The 8,731-nt window shown below is 40.7% G+C and overlaps 1 non-coding gene across 1 annotated transcript; it reads right to left on the bottom strand.

Moving 5' to 3' along the window:
* Window positions 1–8,304: 8,304 nt before the first annotated feature.
* On the bottom strand, window positions 8,305–8,376 carry trnaw-cca (transfer RNA tryptophan (anticodon CCA)). Its single transcript has one exon. It is a non-coding gene; the product is annotated as a tRNA-Trp (tRNA).
* Between the last annotated feature and the right edge of the window lie 355 nt (window positions 8,377–8,731).

Here is an 8,731-nt window from a genome sequence, read left to right on the forward strand (position 1 = left end):
TGTGAAGGTGAGAGTTCAGTTATGCCAGGGAGTAAAGAGAACAGAAATTTAGAAAATTCATATTTAAATAGATTGCAAATCTTCAAAGTGTTCTGTCACTGCAAAATTATTACAGGGGTCTACCAGCTGCGATACGTGCTTGTTTTGGGACTATTTCCAATAAGTATCGCATTCGCAGTAATTGTGTGTCCTTACTGGTATCTTTTAAACTGTGAGGGACATTCGGTTATATAGTCATTATCCGATTTTAACGTGTCGTGCATTTTAATTTACTGAACATATAAATTGAAACGTTCTGAGTCAGAGCCCCTGCACTTCGTGCTAATTAGAACCACAACAATGCTCCCGTGTCCTGAGCACCACACTGAGCACACGTTCAGCTGGGCTCTGACTTTGTTCAGTACGACTTCTTGTTGCAGTTGAGCTCAGAGCTAGAGCTGATCTCCATATTCTACCGCACTAAGTACTTCGAAAGTTAGTCCACAGTACACACTTTTAAGTGGAGTCAGGTTTTTAAAAAATTAAACCAGCGCCCTGTCACAGAAAAGTACCCCGGTTTCCCGCGAAACAAGCGTAGGTACTCAGCACTATACTAACGAGGAGCGCTTATTCACAGCTGAGCGTGAGCTCTGTTTACTGTCAGCAGACATTTCCTCATTTCCAATGACGTTTTCGCCTGCTCTCAGCTTTTTAAAGACGGTCATAAACGCTCATGAAGTAATTCATGTCAGTTTGAAGTCTGTTTCTGTTGTCTCGGCTCTTGACGAAGAAAAGCCGTACCTGGGAGACTCCCTCTCTGAAGAAGTTTGCCGTCACCCTGCAAGGGAGAAGAGCCATCAATCACTGAGACAATTAACATTAAACACGTGAAATGCGAGATGTTTTGATTTTTTTCCCACTTAAGGCTTCTATCGTTTCTACTCGAACGAGAAAAGCTTTTCATCAGAAGTGGGATTTGAACAAACGTCTCCAAGAGAAACTGCTAACTGAACTCAACGCCTTTGACAACGAGCCTTCCTGCCTGTGGTTATTGTATTGAATTATATGTTTTATTTATTTCATAGAGGAAACTTGTACGAGCAAATGTAAAGTTTAGAGAAACTTTAAATAAAAAAATAAAAACGATCAGAAATCAAAAGTGCTTATTTTGCGGATCAGTACTGTATATTCCGATACCGGTGGTTCTGCAGAAGAAATAAGCCGAACTCCAAACACTGTTGCCATTACGGCTACTCTGGCTGCAGCTGCTTTAAGATCTACTCAGCGGGCACAGAAAGTTGAAGGAGGTCAGACTGGTTTGCGCTGTCTAAATAACAGTGTGCGAATTTAAACCTATTTAAATAAGATTATTTACAATGTAATACATGCTCCAAAAGCGTTAATACTGCACTGGCTGCTATTTGAAACGCCTTCATAAATGACGCGTAATAGAGATTGATGCAGTTGGCTTTTATGCTTCACAATACATTGGAATCAGGAAAGTATACTGTATTGTAATCAGGAAAATAAATCAATTATTAATATCCAATACAACGTCTGTTCTTAAAAATGATAGCTGTTTTACACTGACGTCGCTCTTTATGAGATAATCCAGATTGTGAAGACGACTGCACCCTAGCAGATCAAAATATTACACGAAGGCTGTAAAGCACGCTCTGAATTGATCCGAATATTTAATTTCCGCGATCCGTTTAGGCTACAACAGGCAACTTGGCGCTTCTCCAGCAAACCATTTCTCAGTTTTGTGAATTACTTGTGCTTCCAGCACACTAACACCTGCAGCTTGTCAGGATGGCCGAGTGGTCTAATTCGCCAGATTTAAGGGCTCGTGTTTTTCCATTGCTTGGGTGTTTTGGTCTCTGAATAGAGGCGTGGGTTCAAATCCCACTCTGACAGCTACTGTCTTTTCCCTGCCTTGCGTTTTTCCTGTCTTCTTGTGCTCGCTGACAACGACAGGAAGAGGAAAACGGAGAAACCGGCTTGGGGGCACATGATGGGCAGGGAAATACTTCTTGAACACTTATGTGATCAGCAGAAAGTCAAATAGGCTTCGATGTCTGCCTTAAGAACTGTTTGGGCTGCCTGTAATCGAGGAAAGATTAACTGCAAAGTATGCATTCAAATGTGAAAGACCGAAATAGAAAACCAGAGAAAGACTTATTAAAAGAAACATTGTTTTCCTTGCGGTTTCTCCTGTATTTCACTGGCTGGAGACACTGTGTCCGGGCTCAGCGGTTATATAAGAAAAGACACAGGCGCGGTTCAGGGTTCTGCGCTCCCCGTGCGGAATGCGCGTCTCTTCTCTCCTTTAATACCTTCATACACTCCTCTCAAACCATAGCAAATTCCCGGAATATTTCGGTTTTACCTATTTCACAGGTAGTGGGTCTTTCTTTCCGAGATCACAGGTAGAAACAATAAACACGCTGAAAACAGGAAGGTATTCCTGATCGTAGGCGAAGATGTGCAAAAATAAATTTCCTAAAATCCAATACGGTCCAGTCCCGTTCAGGTACTATTCTGATGTAGATGAATATTTTTGGCACAGCTGTTACAACAAACAGGCAAATAAACTTTTTTTATTATTTCATTCGAGCTGTAGTTTTGAAAATGTTTTTTTTTTCCATTCACTAAATAATACAAAACACAAACCCACCATAAACGTCTGACCATTGATATTCCTGAATTATAAGCTCGTACACACGTACCGCGAAATTCGTGCAAGAGTCACAGCTGGGAGGCAGTTCAACGAATATGATGCCTTTCAGGGGCCGAGTATTAGACACGCCTTATCGTGCAGAGATTATTCTTCCTCTACCGCAGTCTTTGCCTCGGACCACCCCTCTTGGCACATTAGCACTTTTAATTTTCGATTTTCTATATAGAACACCAAATATCTTGAGGAAGTCTGTCAAGCAAAGACTGCTGGATAATTGATGTGCAAACGTAGGTTCAAAATCAACATCCTCTGCTATTGCCGTTGATTCTTTGAGAGTTTCTTCAAGTTCTTCATCTGACCTTCAGTATCGAGGGATATTGAGCATAATACCGTACTATTTGTAGCTTTCTTTTGATCGCCCGTTTTATTAAAATGCCAGCCTCTTTTACAGTTATTTAGATGTTTGGCAAGGTGTAATAGCCCCCCTCGCATCCTCAGCTAAAATATTTTAAAAGTACAACAAAATTACATTATATTGAACAGCGTTTATGTTAACATTTATATTCAAATTAAAGTAAATATACGAAAATATTAAAATACAACTTCGGCGATCTGTCGTTTTTGCTTGTCAAGTTCTCAAACAATTTTGCTATGTATTTTAAATTACTTTAGCTGAAGATGCAACGGGAGCATTCCCGCCACCCACTGGAACCTATAATTCCATGGGTGAATACTAACTGCTTGGAAGTTGCCAATGTCCGTAATTATTGGAAATTCCCGGTAATGTTGTTCTACATGTTGTTTTACATGTTCTGTAAAACAAGACAGGAAAAAAAGTTACCGCTGCAATTCGGATCCAGGATCTCCTCTTTATGAAACAGGTGTTTTAACCAGCTTTATCACAGCGCCGGCAGAACACTATTCTTATACAGGTGGATACCCACCCTCAAACCTTTGTTCTCCCGCTACTTTACCTTTGCCTACTGCCCTGTCTCTCTCACACCTGAAGAAGGCTCCACGGCCGAAACGTTGTTGTCTCTTTCTTCTTTTTTTTCAGCATGGAATAAACCTATTACCTATTCTTATACAGCCGCTTGGACACACCGCTCTGAGACATCTGAGGCCGATGTGCGCTGAGCCTGGTCGCCGACCAAAATCATGCCCAAGTGTAGATGGCTTTCGTGACGAGGTGGCCGAGTGGTTAAGGCGATGGATTGCTAATCCCTTGTGCTCTGCACGCGTGTCCCATCCTTGTCGGTTTATGTCTTCGACTTGTGATCCGTTTCTAAGTCGGACTTGCTTTCTTTAGCTACTGTAGTAGAGCAGTAATATTTCTAGCGTTGGCTGAACATGGCTTACAGCAGTAGCTGACAGATATAGTCTCTTAATAGGTTAAATTTATGCTTTGTACTGCTTTCACCTGATATTAATAGTAGTCCTGATGAACGATTTAGGGACATGGCGCATCTTGAAAATGTTCTTGTTAATTTCAGTTTGGAAAAAATGCACTCACCAGAAGCAGAAACTGGTCGTATCTGCAAAATGCGCAATGCAATAGCAATGTCTTGCTATGAGTCCTTACCTGTTACAGGAGGCGTTGTAGGACTTTTTAGCTCAGAAAAAGCTATCAATTCATCTTACATTTCTACTCCATCAATATTAGCAATGTTATCTTTACTAAGCTCTAAATATAGCTCTAATTAAATGCAAATTTTAAAATACATTTTAAAATAAATGCTATTCCATATATTGTAACTTTGTGGTATTTAGAATTTTTATCTGAGGATGCAAGGGAAAGTATTATACAAATGTGAAAGAGGCTTGTATTTTAATACAATTTTCGATCAAAAGAAAACCAAAATCCGTATGATATTACCGTCAATATCCCTTGATATCAACGTTCAGTTGAAAGATTTGAAGAAACTCTCAAACAAGCAACTGCAGTAGCAGAGAGTTTTGATTTGAACCGATGCTTGCAGCTCAATACTCCATTCGTCCTTGAAAGAAGCAAAGACAGGGATGTTTTGAGTGTCTCCATGACCCTCTTCTCAATCCAAAAGAAAGGTTTTATATGATCCTGATACCACTAGAAAAAGGGTCAATTTTTGCCTGCACTGATGTCCCTTCAAACGTTTTACGTTAAGAACTCTGGACGTTTATACAGTGGAAGCCTGGTCCATTTCTTCTTCTGAACGAGACTATGGGAGTGAGTATTTTGATGTCGAACTGGGATTTAAATAAAGAGGAACACTAAACTACATTGGGCTACACGTGTGACAAAGCGTTTACTTTTCGACCTCTCGATAGCTCAGTTACTAGATCTTAAGACTGTAAACAAAAACAGCGGGTATTTCCTATGTCCCTGGTTTGAATCCAGCTCGAAGGATGGTGTTTTCTTGTTCCTTAATCAAAAAGGGAAAATTGCGAATTTGTCTTTCACTTTGACGTTCACCCGAAAGCTCAGTATACAAAGAAGTAGAGGCTCCTGTTCTGAATAATCCTCACGTCTGACTGTTTTGCTTAGACCTTTAAAATGTACACTGTGGACTGTTTGCTCTTCCTAACACAATTAAAAAGCCGCCGACAAACTTACCGATCGGGAGTTTAGTTCAGTGATAGCGCGCACTTAAGACGCTCCGTTTTCTATCGCCGGCATCTCTGTATTCTTTTTAAACGCGATATCTTTTATTCTTCGTGTGTGAATTTCAGGGAGACTCATAAACTCTTTGTCTGTTTTAAAGATATATTATTTTAAACCAGACATAATGAAAGACGTAGTAACTAGACACGTACAAAACACATGAATAGTAGCGGCTCTGAACTGAATGTGGTGCTGTATGGGAACGCGATGCAAACGCCAATGGCACAATGGATAACGTGTCTGATTACGGATCAGAAGACTTTAGGTTTCTACTCCTTCCTGGTTCGTGAAGAAGCTTTTAAACCACGCTACTCAACACTGACATCGTAGTGTGTGCGGTCCTACACAACCTTACTATCGACTGGATGAGTCTTCTGTTCAATCTCCGATTCTTTCCGCACATTCCTGCTATTTCACCACCGTTATTGTAGGATAACAGCCACAGACACGAGAAGATATACTATTCCGAACAAATGTCTTAAAAAATCACGTTAAAAAGGGTGACAATAAGTTTTTGTTTCTTTAACGTAACCTTACTTTTGCCTGTAAAGTTCACATTATTTTCTGTAGCCGCAAATCCCCAATATTTCTGCTGTCTCCCGAGAAACACAAGCGTGGAGTCAAATCATATTAGATAACACAACACATCTATTAATTTAACACCCAGATGTGACAGAACACATGTAAGACTTACACACAGCTTTTAATATGCTATAGTGAATTTGCAAGTGTCCTGGGGAGGGAAGAGAACTGATATTAAGGAAATACATATTTAAAGGGGATGTAAGTCTTAAATGTGTTTTGTCACATCTGGGTGTTAACTGAATAATTTTTTAGCATTATTTATTGTGTTTTGACTCTATACTTGTGTTTCTCAGGAGACAGCAGAAATATTGATGTTTACATTAATTTTCACATTCCCGGTGATATTGACTTAGGTACTCAACTATTTACTCGTACTGTAGTTTGACTCGTGTCAAAAGTTGAAAATCTCTGCAAACATCAAGATGGCTAAGGACGTGGAAAGAAACTCAATCACATTTAGAGAAGGTAATGTTTAGATCGGATTAATTCGAAGTGTGTCTCTGCGTGCGTTTGATCTACCAACGTTGTGTTTAACTGAAGGACACCCTGAGTGTGGCATAGAAACTAACACATGTCGTATTTTTTCTACATTCACAGATTTTTGGCTAAAGTAAAAACAAATCGTTGTCATTTTCTTGCCAGCTGGCAGTAATTCTTTTGCATTGATAAGAAAGATGAGCACTTTATCTTCCGCAATGTGTGGATTTCTTGAAAAATAAGCTGTGCCAAAAATGAAATGAACACTTTTAAACATAATGCAGAAGCATGTTGTCTATACCAATAAACGGTGCGAGAAGACAGGAAGAAAAGCACCGCTGGGATTTGAACCCAGGATTTCCTGTTTATTAGACAGGAGCTTTAATCAACTAAGCCACAACGACGGCGAAGCAATATCCTTTTACAGCCAATTGCACACACCGCTCTGTCACATCTTCGTTCGGTGTGCGGTGAGCCTGCTCGCTGAGCATGTTGAGAAAGGATGTGCAATGGCTTTTATCCGGCAATTTCATTACCAAGGAGCTCAATATGCTTTTGATGATCTACAGGGTGTCCAGTGCAACACAGGCGATGGACTGCTAGGATTTGGAGCCAGGATTTCCCGTTAACTAGACAGGTACTTTAACCAACTAAGCCACGGCGCCGGCAGAATTCTCCTCTTTTACTGCCACTTGGACACACCGCTCTGTGACACCTGCGTTCAGTAAGCGCTGAGTCGGCTGGCTGAGCACGTTCCCTCCTTTACATTCAATAGGAGCCCCGACACGAAGAGAAATGGCTTTTATTGTGCACTTTTCATGTCCAATGCGCTTGACATCTCCCAAGGGCGACAGAGTTCATTTACGACACTTTTCCTTTCTTTCTTTCTTCTTTCTGTACTCTTTGATGAAACAAAACGAGAAATCATGTAAGGGAAAATGTCTTTTTTCATGGAGAAAACATGCACCAGGAAATGTTGTGTTTAGAAGAAGTGAGTTAACATGAAAAGTGACCTAATTTACCGGAGCAAATGCTCACCTAGCAAGATCTGCTTTACTACTAGAGAGAAGTAGAGTGAAAGACGTGATCATTTCACGCCGTTGTGGAACAAAACGCTTTTTTCTTGGAATTCTAAATCAATTAGAAATTCAGAGCGACACATAAAGGCTTTGTCTGCTTAAAAGTGATGATTTTTAAAAACTGATAAAAATGTAAAAAACACGTTTCTCACGTAGAAATTTAAGATGGGGGTGGGGTATTACTAGTAGCGGCGCTGAACTCACCATGGTGCAATTCAGTTACGTGGCGGGCTAGTGGTTTAATGGATAACGTGTCTGATTTCGGTTTATAAGATTGTCGATTTGACTTCTACCGGGGTTGTGTGATTTAAATCAGGCTCCTCAGAAATAGATGTCCGTTATGTAAATGAACCGCACCTGAAAGCAAACGTTGGGTCTGGGTTCCTTTCTTTCCTGCATGAAATAGCAATCGTTACAAAAAAAACACCAACTAATGTCCAATAGTCCAATAGTTAGTTATTTAAGTAAACATGAATATACTGTAAGGTCTTGGTACACGGGAGTGGATTTCAACCACAATTAAAAAAGGGCAAATTATAATTACAGGCTTCAAACACTTTTTCATACAAAAGTGACCAAACACTCCCTAACTTTCAGGTTTGCTTGAACCTGTAACAAAAAAGCGGTCTGAAACTTCCATTCTCTGATGTCACTTTCTCTGAAGTCAGACGTGATGTTTCGCGGACGTGCAGTGTGCCTTTCCTCTTGTCGTGTTCAAGATGAAACGCTGCATAAGCTCCTGACTGCGTGTTCTGTACTGTTCTGTTATTTCGTTCAGATTACCTATGTGGTGTACAGATAAAACCGAACAGCGTGGTGTAATTCCCGGGTTTGGCACCAGCAACACCTGCAAACCCATCAGCTGACCTCGACGTGATTTGAACACGCAACCTTCTGATCTGGAGTCAGACGCGCTACCGTTGCGCCACGAGATCACTCGCTACACGTGCTTTTAATTCCCCCAAAGAGAAAAATCAGCGTCCCTGAAAATTTTTTTTTTCATTCTCTCCTGTGAGGAACACCGCAACGAGGGTCTCTTCTTCCCAGACCACAGATTATTCTTCCTGCTCGGCTCTCACACAGGGAGCAGACACACCGTCTCCACTAATGTGTTTACTACATCTATAGATCTGACCCCCTACAGCCCCGATATTGCTGGACAGGATATTTACCACCAGCCTCGTGAACTTCTCATCTTGACCTCTCCCAGGAGGAGCACAATTAACACAGAATCCCCTCTCCATTTAGCATTTATCAAATTGCGTGGATGCAGACATCACTCAGAATCAC

This window comes from Atractosteus spatula, unplaced genomic scaffold (assembly GCF_055471065.1).
Source record: "Atractosteus spatula isolate fAtrSpa1 unplaced genomic scaffold, fAtrSpa1.hap1 Scaffold_57, whole genome shotgun sequence".
NCBI classification, from domain to species: Eukaryota; Metazoa; Chordata; class Actinopteri; order Semionotiformes; family Lepisosteidae; genus Atractosteus; species Atractosteus spatula.